Source organism: Hippocampus comes, unplaced genomic scaffold (assembly GCF_001891065.2).
Source record: "Hippocampus comes isolate QL1 unplaced genomic scaffold, H_comes_QL1_v1.1 scaffold158, whole genome shotgun sequence".
Taxonomy (NCBI): Eukaryota; Metazoa; Chordata; class Actinopteri; order Syngnathiformes; family Syngnathidae; genus Hippocampus; species Hippocampus comes.
The window spans coordinates 3,986,379-4,001,371 of NW_017805548.1; the positions used below are offsets into that span (position 1 = coordinate 3,986,379).

A 14,993-nucleotide genomic window follows, 5' to 3' on the forward strand; every position below is an offset into this window, starting at 1 on the left:
AAAAACGCACATCATTTGGAACTGTGCGTCCCGCGGGAAAATTATGCGTTTAGGATGCGGGACGCAGAGGTAACGAGATGGCTGAGCTTGTGACTCTCAAAGGCGTCAATTAGCCGAATGCTCAATCAATTTTTACAGGCTACTATTTCTCGTTCTTTTCCATTTTGTGAGGTGACTCAAACACCATCTTTGCAATTGAGTTCAGTCAACATATGAGTCTTGAGTGTTGATCACCCGCCCCATACCATCTGGAAAGACCGGCAGCTTGTTCTCTAATGAAGCTGTTCCCGTCAGCTGAATTTTGCGATACATCAGCAAACTGCCAACTCCAAACAGCAGGATATCTGTTATCGGCATGCCAGTCATGTAGATGTCTTCCACATCCTCGACGGACATTATTGTCAGACACATCATTTTCCACTTCTACCAAGAATTGAAGGTGTACCTCGCAGCAGATGTCCCAGAGGCTCTTTTCATCGAAAAAATGTTATCCAGAGTGCTGAGAGTCCAGTTGGCTAATGACATGGTTTGTTTTTTTGGAAGAAAAAAATACAGCAGGAGGCTAGAATAATTAAGACAGAAGACAGCTCATTTGACTGAGTCAGCATGCAGAGAACTAAGTGGGAGGGGAGCGGGAGCAGAGCAAAAAGTGTCCACTTTCGTCCAGAGCCAAGCAGAAATAAGTAGACAAATAAACATAACATATAGACAGTTGGAAAAATGAATGGAAATGCAATGTAAATGTAAAGCGTTATCAGTCAGCAAGTACACCGATGGTTCAATATTATAATAATACTTGCTACAACATGAATAATGCAATGTCATCAAGTTGAGATGCAGCGTTCCTTTTGTTTCAAGTTATTAAGCATAGTTCAGTTGAGTTGCACCAGATTACTGTTCAAACCAGTGGCGGATGCTGGTCTGTCAAGGAGGGGAAGATCAATTTCGGCCTACAACATATAATGTGTTCGTTTATTTATACGTGAATTCTACTCTCCGTTCCTTTCCAAGAAACTTATCTGTGACCCTGTCATACCAACAAGGCGTCTTTTCCAGGGACTTAACTAGTGTCCCACTGCTCGGTTAGGACGGAAACTGTGGTGATATAAGTCAGTGTGCGAACACAAGCAACTACAATAAAACCCACCAGAAACAGAAGATTAATTTGTCGCTAGTCGTTTTCAACAAAGAGAGTGTCGCTAAATTCATTAGAAGTCTGCAGTTCAACTCAGAACAGAATGAGAATTGAAAAATGCTCCCACGGATGCCTACACCAAAAGATCGGTGATTGGTTCATTTCGCTGTCAATCAAAAAGAGATTCAACCTCAGACAGATCATCCAATAATTGTGCAGAAAAGCTCGTCTCTGGTGTAAACGACCCACAACTTGGTGTTTCAATTGTCCAAAGGGAAGTGTGCGTAACTTCCGAATGTGGGGGAGTGAGCGAATGAATTTTGGGCCATAGACTAGGGTGCGAGTGGGAAGAGTGGGCGAAGGTCTGCTACAAGTGCATCCTCCTTGCTCAGACAAAGCAGATTGTAGGGTAACTGGCAAGATTCTCCAATGGCTTGGGTTGAATCAAGTATCCTTGGGTGAGAGACTTTTCCTTTCTTAGCTCACCATCAAATAAATGCCTGGCCAACTTTTTGAATGGGCATGAAGGTCAGTCCATGCGTTCAGGCACTGGCAGTTGGCTCTTGAGCAGCAAACACACATTTCCTCTATCACGTCCCCTGACAATTACCACGTACACTCATATGTGAATTTTATAGGAGTTCAGCAGTCACATGACCATATCAAAGATAATTACAATTCTACAGGTTAGGTTTGGGAACTGCATTCAAGAAGGCTCAGAACTTTGTGCCTTTTCTCGCGTTTCATCATTGGCTCCATGCTTGTTGTTTGTGTTTGTTTGCCTGAAATGGATACCACATCCCACAATGCAAAAGTAGGTGGTGGCCAATAAGGGCTAGGAGGAACCACGCTGAACATATTGGCTATGACACTACACAATGATTTGCTACTGTAATGTCATCACCATAAATTGTGTTTTCATCTATTTCTATACTGCACAGAATGTAATTTTTAATTACACAATGATAAAAATAGGTAAAATTAATGTTATTTTGCAGCTCGAACGGATTAATTGCATTTCCATTTATGTCAATAGGAAATCTTACCTCAGTTTGCAAACATTTCCGTTTCAGAACGGGTTCAAGGAACAAATTACATTTGTAAACCGATGTTCTACTGTACATATCTATCATTACATCCACTGTAACATTACTTTCACTTCATAGATTTGCTATGTCATGCTGATTATTGTTACTCCTATATTAAACAACAGATACATGTTTACCTTTGTGTCATCATATATTCATTATATAGGGTCAATTCAATAATCTGAAGACATTTTTCATATGTATCAGGTCCAGGACAATGCTCCCTAAACATTAAAGAAAACCAACAGAATGCCAAATGAGCATAACGTTTTGGAGACAGAGGCAAGGGAAAACCGATTTCAGTTGTGATGGACGTCTATTATCATGAACTAATGTTAAAACTGACAAATTTACTTTCTATTGAAACCATTTATATCCTGTGTGAAGTTGTTTATCTTGACATATATTGTGTTAGCAGCTCCGAAATGAAAGTGACATTTAAAAAGTTGGATTGCAGGCCAATTTGAAATTGGAAGGTTTGGTTGCTGGTTACTTGACTTTTAACTTACCAGTACTTTTACTAATCACTGTAGTAGTAGTAGTAGTAGTTTTTTCCCTGTGTCAAACTCATGGCTCAGGGGTCAGATCCCGCTGCTAGAGCAACTCATCTGCCTTTACTTCAAGTTTAAGGTGAAAATCTGTCTCAAAATTGCAAACTGTCTTCACTTTTAATAATGTTGTAATATTGTCATGATTTTTGTTCAAACCGTTTCTAAAAAGAAAATAAACAATTGTTAATTACACATTCAATTTTTCTGGTCTTCTAATTTCAAACTATCCATCAATTTGTTTGTATATCTAATAATAGGATGAGATGATTATATACATTTAAGTCGTTTCACAGACATAACAGCCCTCTGAGTGAAATGATGTGGCTTGCGACACAAGTGAGTTTGACACTGTGGTGCATTAACCACTATGGTTATTTGTATGTTGCTTGGATGGACAGACTTCCCGTACCTTGCACAGCCATTGACTGTGCATGTGTGATAATGTTCCAGATTGTTAAACCTTCTTCCCACGTTGCTGATGTATGAAACTCACGGTCGATAATACACAATAGAAAATGCGTGTGTCTGCCTCGTCACAGACACCCTGGTATCGTCTGGAGTTCTATAATTTCTGGGAAACGAATGAGGTTATAGAGATGAAAATTAAAGCAGCTCAAACAGTAAGCCTGCACAAAATATTGGAAAACTATCGGTATCACGATAATGGCCCATGCGATATGCAAATCACAGAGATGCAAGTTTCGTATTGAATTTTATGCTTTGATCAGAATCAGATTTATTGGTCATGTGTGCAAGAAATACACCAGGAATTCACTTCCCAGTTACAACCCGTTCAGAGGAAACATCGACAAGACTGACATGGGCAAGACAGAACGAGGAGTCTGGCAGCTCACTGTTAAATGCCCCGATATCTAAGGAGAACATTCAGGAATATGAGAGGAAAAAAACCCGATCGATTCCAACCATTCTCTTAATTTTATCTGAATTTGATCAGTCCACTGCAACCTTAAATGTGCATCACCATCTAACAGATGAACAGTATCTCCGGGCAGTACAATTAATTAGCGAAGAAGACATTGAGCTTGCTTATTTTGCCACAGGAAAAAAACACATTCTTTCATTAGGTAAGAATGTAATTTCTTTAGTTTCGTGGTAAATATCACAATAATACAGATCGTGCTATATTCAACACCAACATGACATTTGGTATGTTTTTCCAATATCATGCAGTCCAATCATACTGCTTTATTCACATAGCAAAGTATATTTTCATTTTGGTTTGTCACTTGCACATGGTACCTACCAGAGGGGAAAAAACATTTCCAAATTTAATGTTGACCACATCTAACATAAATTTTGTCAGAAAAGCCCCATCAATCATCAGTGATCTTTTATTTCTGTGATAAGCACAATTTTTTTGGATAATCATTTTAAATCCTTCCATAAAGAATGTGTCACTTGAGGACCAGAATTTGGACCCAGGAGCAGACAGGAGACGGAAGTAGCAAAGTAAAAGTACTTGTATGCATAAATTCAAAGTAAAAAAACAGAGCAAGGCTGGACGCAGCAGGGCATAGAAGGCTTCACATACTGACGTGTAACTGAGTAACTCAATCTTATATACAGATTAACAAGCCAAGCCCTTTGTGACCAAATAAAGGACTAAAGCAGGGGTGTCAACCTGCGGCTCGCAAGCCGCATGTGCCTCTTTGGCTGGTTCAATGCGGCTCCCGGGCTTTCACATGACAATAACGAAAACACCTCGGCGGTGGCGCTGCCATTCAGACAACGGCGCTAAGTACAGCAGAATTTACGATGTCAGCCTATCATCAATCCCATTACTTGATTGATATACAGGGTGTTCTGCCCACAATAAAAGTTTCGGGCCATTTCATTAACAGTAATTCTGTTTAGAATACTCATTTAGTAATCGCAGTGCATTGTGGGTAGCAGACGCCATGTTTCATCAGACGAGTCGTTACAGAAATCCTGACCGGGGTTGTTGCAACTGGTCCTCCTTAGTTATATTCCTTTCGTTTCACCTTCGAAAGCAATGGCTGTAAGTCTGCTCATGTTTAGAATTTAGAAATGTGTTTTGGAGATCGTTTTCCCTCAATTGTTATTGAAACTCGCTAGCTCAGAGAACTGCTAACAATGTAGCGACAATGCTAAATCAGTGCAAACAAGCTAATTAGCATGCGAAGGTGCTGCGAAAACGCATTGTTTATCGTTGTTTGTCACACTTTGAGCTGCATTTATGTCCTTTGTTTAACACCAGACGATTTGTGTTGTATTTGTGTACACGATGTTAATGCATGTTTTAAATCTGTTCATTTCAGTTTCACTCTACATTTCATTGAGCTGATGTCACAGTTGTTCACTGTACGTCGTCAAGAAGACCGCAATAATGGAGCAAGACGCTCAGTTCCCTGGCACATGAATAAATGAGTTTGGCTTGCTGTTGACCTGCGTTAACATAACCGGAGTATATAACACGTAGCGATAACAGTACACAGGGCAACCAGTGAGATGACAGCTAAACTTTGACCTTTATGTCACTGCTCATGCGCAAAAAAGGACTAACGCAACAAACATCAAGGGAGAAAGACCAAAAACTCTTGTCACAGTCACAGCAGAATGGCTTGAAAAGGGTATAAAGCCTAGAAAATCCAACAGTAAATATTCAGTTGATAATCAAAGAGCCAACATTTGCGTATCATGGAGCCCACTGGTGTCATTTGTCCCATTTATGGCTTTTTGGACATTTATTACATGTTTGAGCAAAGCGAAAGCAGTGAAAAACAAACACTTGGGCTCTGAAATTTTGCCTGACATGTGTAAAGAGACAGGCCCTCAAAATGGCATTTTGCTGTATCGTCTAATCAGGGGTGCCCAATACATCGATCGTCCCAAGTGGATCACGAGGGGTGGGAGGAGGAAATGGGGCAGGGGTAATTTGTGTGTCTGTGTGTTTCGGTTTCTTTAGGGGCCGTTCCGGCTGTTTCTCATCGTGGCATGCGTGTGCTTATGCGCACCTGTCACAATGCTCGGTGGTGGTGGACCCCAAAAAAGCAGGCAAGAGGGAGGAGCAGGGTGTACTTGACAAATTGTATTAAAACAGACAAAACTAAATCCAAAACAAAGAAAGTCCAAAGTATCAAACAAAAAACATGGCTGAATCTAAAACATAACAGTGACCGAAACAAACCTGACAGAAGCAAACAAGCAAACAAACACAAATAATGACCCGACCATGAGTGGTCGGGAGGGAGTCCTTTTATAGAAATAATTGCATAACGACCAACAGGTGTGTAGCTGTAGGGAGATCCCTACAGTACCACCTGTTGGTCACAAAAAGAATCATGACAGTACCCCTCCCTCAAGGGACAGATCCCAGACGTCCCAAAGTCGTCCAAAGGCTTGCCTCACCGGGTAACAAAAACTAAAAGCGTAGGCAACCCTTGCCTCGCCGGAGAATAGGAACTAAAAGCGAGGGCAACCCTTTGGCTGGGCTTGGCCTGATGTGGACGGAGCTCAACGTAACGGGGGACATGGGACAGCCGGACGTGAACTGGGGCTCGGCCTGACGTGGGCGTGGACGTGGCACGGCTCGGCATGGATGTGAATGTGACTCAGCTCGAACAGACACGTGACGAGGCTCGGCTCAACGTAGACGCGGACCGGGCTCGGCCTACCGTAGACGTGGCTTGACGAGACGAAAACATGGGACAGCCGCATAACCAGTGCTGCCTGAAGGGGAAAAGGGTGTCGGCCGCAGACGTGCTCCGCCAGGCACATGGTGGAATAGGGACCAGTCCTTTTTACTTGCGGGGTCCAGGTGGTCGGGTCATTCTGTCACGTTGCGAGGTTGTGGTAATGGACCCCAAAAAAAGCAGGCAGGAGGGAGGAGCAGAGTGAACTTGAAGTGTATTGATAAAACACAGAAAACTAAATCCTAAACAAACAATGTCCTGAAAACAAAAAGAATCCAAAGTAGTAAACAAAACCATGACTGAAGCAAAAACTAACCATGACTGAGAACAAACATGACAGTAGCAAACACAAACAGCCACAATGACCCGACAATGAATGGTCGGGCGGGAGTCCTTTTAAACTACTAATTACATAACGACCAACAGGTGTGCAGCTGCAGGGGGAGCCCTACAGTGCCACCTGTTGGTCACAAACAGAATCATGACAGCACCTGTGCATCGTTGGGCGCCCGCGTGCGTGTGTGCGTGCGTGTGTATGTTTGCACGTGCGCGATCGGGTCGCTTCAAAAGTCGATCATGAAAGTTTGGACCCCCTAGTCTAAATGATTCCTTGCATGAGATCCAAATTTGAAACACGTTTGTTTCAAATGTTCCATTTTTGGCACATAGACTCCCATTATAAACGGCCATTTTCAATTCTATGTAATCCTGACGTTTTTCCGTGCATTTCCCGTGATTTTGGTGACAATCGCTTCAGTGTTGACTCAACAACATGGAAAAATTTTTGTCTGTGGAACACAGAAACTCCCATTTTCCACCAGGTGGCGGTGCAGGCTGGGTAATGATTTTGCTCGCATCACATACATGCTCTTTCTGGAAAAGAACAACCTTTCAGCGACAAGTGGGAATGCTAACAAAGTGTATACACGTGTGCACGCGCGTGTGTGAAAGTCACCATTGCTGGCTGAATTTCTTTGAGCTTTGTTTCTCTTTGAAATCCTGCTCTTTCATTGGTTGAGAGAACAGCCTGGGCACTTATGGGGTTGCTTGATGAAGACTTCATTACAAACACGAAGACTTCATTACAAACACTCAACTCCTCATTTGTCATATGAAAAGAAGTGCTATCCAAAGGATATCTATTGCAGGTACAGAAATCTTGATTAGCTAGCTTGCGGATGACACTACCTTATTCCTGAACAATTCTAGCCAAGTCTTTGATGCGATTAAAACCGTCGAACTATTCTCAGCAGCCCCTGGACTCAACCGAAATCTGAACAAATGTGAACTGTTTTCTGTCCATGACTCTAATGAGACTTTGGTCTGTCACATCCCAATTAAAGAAAAGGTTATCTATCTAGGGATTACCATTGTGAAAAATGAGGCCATGCGATGTACAGCGAACTTTGATCCATCCATCCATTCTCCAATCGGCTTTATCCTCACAAGTGTCACGGGGGAGTGGGGGGGCGGGGTTCTGGAGCCTATCCCAACTGTCTTCAGGCAGTAGGCTGGGGACACCCTGAATCGGTTGCCAGCCAATTGCAGGGCACACAGAGACGAACGACCATCCATGCTCACACTCTCACCTAGGGACAATTTAGAGTGTTCAATCAGCCTGCTCTGCATGTTTTTGGAATGTGGGAGGAAACCACAGTACCCGGAAAACATGCAAACTCCACAAAGGAAGGTTGGAGCTGTTATCGAACCCGGTACCTCTGCACTGTGAGGTCGATGCACGAACCACTCGCCCACTGGACTGCAGTGCTATGCACTGAGCCTCCTGAGTTGATGCCTGGATCAATGTCCCGGAAGGCATTAGTCAGATGCTTAAGATTGTTGGCGCCAGAGTTCTGGAGCAATTGTAAAATGGAAATATTCTTTTTGGGAAGACGAGGGAACAGGTCATTACAATAATCCAAATAACAGGAAATAAAAGCATGGATCAGCAACTTTGTGTTAGCCTGAGACAGGGGCGTCACTAGGTTTCAAGAACAAGGGGGGCTTAGCCCCAATTTTTTTCTACATTCTGTTAAAAATCCATCAATTCCGTGCACTTTGAGAGCAAAATGAAGAGGCTATGAAGAACTACACACATCACATTAGTATCCTCTTTACTATGATGGGGCTTCCTCCCCTGGACTTTAACTGGACTAGATAATAGAAATTATAAAGAGTTCAAAAGTTCAATCTTGGTTGTTCAAGGGAATTAAAAGGATGCCCGATAACATAACCTATATGACAGTAGGCCTATATTCCTCTCTACCAAAATGTATTAATATATGCTGAGCCCCCAGAAGACTATGTATTTTGAGATGTCTGCCGTGATATGCAATTTAAGTTAGTACAATGAGATGCAAAAGCTTCATCACTTTGGAAAAACACAAGTTTGCTGCTCAATACTGAGTGTAAGCTCCGATTGCATTTTGGGAAGAGCCTTGCAAGTAAAATTAGCCTTGAGATCTGATAGACTCACCTATCCAGCAGAGCCCCCCCCCCACCCCCCTCCCGGCTCACTCTCTGTGCGTCTTTAGCCTGATTCCTATCAAATAAATACATTTATTTATTTTATATATATTTATTACCAGCATGGATGCATTGAATACTTAATTTACCTTTCTAAAAAACTGTCGAATATCCATGCTGTCGACTCAACCTGACTTTCGGCAATGAACTGTCAGTTGTTGCGTTAGCATTTGATGTGGAGATGGTGACAGACACGTCAAATGCTAACGCAACACCTGTTGCGTTCAGGAATCCTGGGAGATTAATATTACAATAATGGCAGGTTATCGAAATATAATTTAAAATGGCCACATTACATTGAATTTGATGCAATATATTCGCAAAAGTACAGGAAAAATAAATAATACTTTTTTTTAAATAATGCAATAAAATTATTTAGGGGGGCTAAAGACATTTTTAGGGAGGCTGAAGCCTCCCTAAAATAGGCCTAATGACGCCCATGGCCTGAGAGAGAAACGGGTGGACTCTGGCTATATACCTACAGTAAGACAATAAATAACAAACTTAGTTACATTTTTAATGAGGGATAAAAAATAAGCTCAGCTCACACCCAGATTCTTCACACATTGTGAGGGTTTAAAGTATTGGCCCCCAAACTACGGCCCGAGGGCCGGATCCGGCCCGTCTCTGCATTTGTTACGGCCCCCCTGAACAATATCAGAGAGTATTTTGATTTATTTTTCATCTATGTGGATTTGTATTTGATAATAAAGTTGCGCTTTTGCAAGAAAATGTTCCTTAGTGCTGAACTATTTTCATTATTGGCCCGAATATATGATGGTCCTGATTATAAGACGACCCCCTCTTTTTCAAAACTCAAGTTTGAAAAATGACTTTTTGAACACCAAATTAATTTTTATACAGAAAATAATTATAGTACATCTGAAACAAATAATTATAACAATATATTTGAGAGAAAAAGCATGTTATTTTGCCTCATTCAAATCTTAATATCTGAACATTTAAATATGTAAATCACATTTGTAAATGAATGGCTTCTGGTTTTTGAAATGTAAATTACATCATAACTTCTCCTCAGCTGCCGGTTAACCTGGCCGATCTTCGACCCATTTTTCTCCAGATTGTCGCTACGTTTCTCCTTTTTCTTTTGTCTCTTCTATTATTTTCTTCTCTTTTCTTTCTTACCGCTATTTTTATTTTTTCTTCTTCGTGCTACCGCTATTTTTATTCTTATTCTTCGTGACAGGGGTTCACTTGGTCTGAGGAGTCAAGTTCAGCATTCGCTTCAATGATATCTGGTGCCATCTAGCGTCGTGAATGGGTATAATGTCTAGACCCCGAATATAAGATGACCCCCCACTTTTTCATTCTTATTTCAATGCAACAAACACTGTCTTATATTCGGGCCAATACGGTAGTAACTATTTCATAAACACATACTACAACATGACATTTGGTGCATCTTTCTGCGGTCTGTGCCGTTATCTGGCAACCCCAGAAAAAAATCCTAATCACGCCCCTCTCAAAGAGAACGGGATCATGGCGAAAAGGTTAGGTAAGAGAAAAATAGATGCAGAATGCAGGGTTGTCATGATTCGGATTGGGACCAACAGGTGGCACTGTAGGGCTCCCCTTGCAGCTGCACACCTGTTGGTCGTTGGGTAATTAGTTGTATAAAAGGACTGCTGCCCAAACACTCATTGTCGGATCATTGTTGCTCTTGGCAACTGTCATGCTTGTTTGTTGCTGTTTGTTGGCTGCTGTCATGTTTGTTTCAGTCAGGTTTTGGTCATTGTTATGCTTTATCTTCAGTCCTGTGTTTTGTTTGATAATTTGGACTTTGTTTTGGATTTAGTTTTCCGAGTTTTAATACAATCTTTCAAGTACACCCTGCTCCTCCCTCCTGCCTGCTTTTTGGGGTCCACCACCACCACGCAAATGTGACATAATGACCCGACCACCTGGACCCCGCAGGTACCAAGGACTGGTCCCTATTCCAACATGTGCCTGGCAGAGCACGTCTGCGGCCGACACCCTTTTCCCCTTCAGGCAGCGCTGGTGATGCGGCTGTCCCATGTTCCCCCTTCAGGCAGCGCGGGTGATTCGGCTGTCCCATGTTCCCCCGTCAGGCAGCGCTGGTGATGCGGCTGTCCCATGTTTTTGTCTCGTCAAGCCACGTCTACAGTGGTCCGAGCCCCGTCCGCGTCCACGTTGAGCTGAGGCTCGTCACGTGTCTGTTTGAGCTGAGTCACATTCACGTCCACGACGAGCTGTGCCACATCCACGCCCACATCAGGCCGAGCCCCTGTTCACATCCGGCTGTGCCACGTCCACGCCCACATCAGGCCGAGCCCCTGTTCACATCTGGCTGTCCCATGTCCCCCCGCTACGTCGAGCTCCGTCCATGTCGGGTCACGCCCAGCCAAAGGGTTGCCGTCGCTTGTTGTTCCTGTTTTCCGGCGAGGTGAAGGTTGTCGTCACTTTTGTTCCCGTTCCCCGGCGAGGCAAGCCTTTGGACAACTTTGGGACCTCTGGGATCCGTCCCTTGAGGGAGGGGTACTGTCATGATTCTTTTTGTGACCAACAGGTGGTACTGTAGGGCTCTCCCTACAGCTACACACCTGTTGGTCGCTATGCAATTATTTCTAGAAAAGGACTCCCTCCAGACCACTCATGGTCGGGTCATTGTTGCTGTTGGCTACTATCATGTTTGTTGCTGTTTGTTGGCTACTGTCATGTTTGTTTCAGTCAGGTTTTGGTCATTGTTATGTTTTATCTTCAGTCATGTGTTTTGTTTGATACTTTGGACTTTGTTTGTTTTGGATTTAGTTATCTCTTATGTTTTAATACAACTCTTCAAGTACACCCTGCTTCTCCCTCCTGCCTGCTTTTTTGGGTCCACCACCACCTCGCAAACGTGACAAGGGTATTTAACCCTAAGTGGACAAACAATTATTTTTTTGTTCAACGCAAAGAAAAGGCTGTCTGTCTCATCTGTCAAGAGGCGGTGGCGGTATTCAAAGAACACGATCTGCAGAGACACTATGAATCCCGTCACAATGACAAATACGAGAGCTTGCAAGGACAAATGCGAGCAAACTGTCAAAACTAAAAAGTGGAATCCTAGCTCAGCAAAATACATTTGTACGCCAAACTCAGCTGGAACAGTCATCTGTTCGAGCTAGCTTTCGTGTTGCTCAACTGATAGCTCTGGCCAGGATCAGCAGCCCCTTTCACGAACCAAATTTTGAGCCACATCGTCAAGATGACGAACCTTGAAGGGCGGCGCACTACAAATTTCTGAAAGGACACAATGACAGAGGAGCTGCGCACATTTATCGGGCTGCTGATCCTGGCAGGAGTGTATCGATCTCAGCATGAAGCCACTTTTAGCTTATGGGTTAAAAAAAGGACGCCCGATCTTCGCTGAGGCAATGACCCATCATCGGTTCAAGCAATGGAACGCAAAACTTTGACGACAAGCTAGCCGCGCCGCTTACAAAACAAGCTGGCGCCGATCAGCGACGTGTGGGAGATGTGGAGCCACTTGCACAGCAAGATGTTCATATTGGGAAGGGATGTTTGCGTCGATGAGCAGCTGGTCTCCTTTCTAGGCCGCTGCTCATTTCAGCAATACAGCCCTTCTAAACCGGCCAAATATGGACAAAAAATGTGGACACTGTAAGATGCAGCCACCGCATACGCGTGGAAGATGGAGATCAACACGGGGAAAGCTGCAGGAGCGCCGAGGGAAACGAACTGGGGGATGAATGTTGTCCTCAGGCTGTGCGACACGCTAGAGCAGTGTTTTGCAAACTTTTTTGAGCCAAGGCACACTTCTTTCATTGAAAAAAATCTCGCGGCACACCACTAGCTGAAAACGTGAACCCCCCCCTCCCCCCGCTTATTTTAACAATTAACGTGTTATATTGTTACAATAACCGTTTTTAACATTGAAGAATGACGTTATAACAGCTTGAATTGGAATCAAATGAACACAAAGAAAACAGTATTTTATCATCTTTCATATTTATTGTTTCACCGTCTTCCTGCATTCATGCGTCACAAATTTGCTTGTCTCTCATCGAAACACAAGGGAATTGGCTAGCTAGCTGTTGCTGCTCCCTAGCGGTATGGGAGGGTACTACATGATTACTTTCTGGGCGAAAGACCGCACAGGCATACAAATTGGATATTTTCCCGTGGCACACCTGAAAATGTCTCATGTCTCACTGGTGGGCCGCGGCACATGGGTTGAAAAACACTGTGCTCGAGGGACACATCGTGACAACGGACAATTTTTTTACGTCCTCGCCCCTCGCGTAGGAGTTGATCAAGGCGCTGGTAGGAACACTGAGGAAAAATAAAGGGGAAATTCCACCAAATCTCCTGTACCGCAATCAACCACCGCTGTCGAGCAAGTTTGCGTTCACTCGTGACATAACCCTGGTGTCATACGTTCCCAAAAAAAACCCAAAACTGTCTTGCTGTTGAGTTCAAGGCACAGAGATATCGAGGTGGATGATGGGCCCAAGAAAAAATCCACCATCATCCTCGACTACAACAAGAGGAAAGGCGCAGTAGATCACCTGGACCAGGTAACCACAGGTTTTGTCTTTGTCAAAACTTTGCATCAAAGCTTCTTGGCATCTGACATCATTGTGTGTGTGTGTGTGTGTGTGTGTGTGTGTGTGTGTGTGTGTGTGTGTGTGTGTGTGTGTGTGTAATTGAAGGCATGTGGCACCTACTCATGCCGCCGCCGGGCAACAAGGTGGCCCATGTGTGTGTTCTACCAGATGCAGGACATTTCCTGCTTCAACTCATACGTATTATACACACACGTGGAGCCCAGCTGGAACCAGGGGAAGCTGTACAAGCGTCGGCTCTTCCTGAAGGAAGTTGGGGCAGCACTTCTTTCAGCGGGTCCCCAGCAGGCATGAGCAGCAGAAGGAAGTGCAGCAACAAGTGACACACCACGCAAAAGACGAAGATGTAGATTTTGTACTGAAAAGGTGACATGTGCTTCACAACTCTGTGGCATATGCAACACACATCATCTGCCACAAGCACATGCAGAGAAGATGCCCGAAATGTTGAAATTTGAGTGTTGATGTTCAAAGGTCAATGGAGTTCAGGTGTTGGTGATCAAAGTTCAACTGTAGTTCAGTTCTAATTTTGACGCTAGAACTTCTCTATGTTCACATATCAGGTTGATTATGTCTGTCTGACTGTACAAGCAAGTAGCACTTTATATTGTCAAATACAAGCCAGTGCTCAAGTTGGGTCAAAGAAACTCACTTGGTCAGGAAAGACTTTAGTTTTGTGAACTTTGCAAACTAGTGAACGGATCATTTTCACCTTACCAAACGGCCTCCTTCTTCTTTCGGTGAAAAAATTGTGCAAGTGCCATTACAACAACTTTAAAAATAACAGCCCAATGTTGTGGGTCTCCCAGGTTAAGGCTGAGGTGAAAAAATGGAGAAAAGAAAGCAAAAAATAACGTGAAAGAGTGTTTATGTGTGCAGGTGGGTGCAAAAGCTGCCAGCACCTGGTATTCCCATGCTGCTTCCCAACCAAGTGCTGTCATGACCGAACCACGTGCAGAGGGCTCCCTCTGTTGGAAAATAATATTACAAAAAGACGTTGATCTGTCAAATCAAAGTGACTGAAACGATTTGAAACCACACAGTAAGTGACAGTTGAATGACAAATGAAAGTGATAATTCTGAGGAAAGAGCGGTGATTTGTGTAGCGAATTGGAGGTGGGTGCAAAAGCTTACAGCACCTGGTATTCCCAGGCGGTCTCCCATCCAAGTACTAAGCAGGCCCGACCCTGCTTAGCTTCCGAGATGGGACGAAATCGGGCGTTCTCAGGGTAGTATGGCCGTAAGTGGAGGAAGACGTGAAAATGTCCCCCTTTATAGGTGACGGGGCATTTCCGGGTCGGGGGGGAGGGGGGGTTCATTTCGTGACCTCCTCCCGAGTGCACGAACGAGGGAGGCGAACCCTTGGCGGTTTGAGCACACAGCCTGTCAGGCTCGTCTCCGGTCCGCTGCGA

At 43.7% G+C, this 14,993-nt stretch overlaps 1 long non-coding RNA gene across 1 annotated transcript; it reads left to right on the plus strand.

Moving 5' to 3' along the window:
• Positions 1–672: 672 nt before the first annotated feature.
• Positions 673–14,896, plus strand: LOC109521674 (uncharacterized). Its single transcript, XR_002169408.1, has 3 exons — positions 673–683; positions 5,880–5,882; positions 14,635–14,896. It is a non-coding gene; the product is annotated as an uncharacterized LOC109521674 (long non-coding RNA).
• Positions 14,897–14,993: the final 97 nt, after the last annotated feature.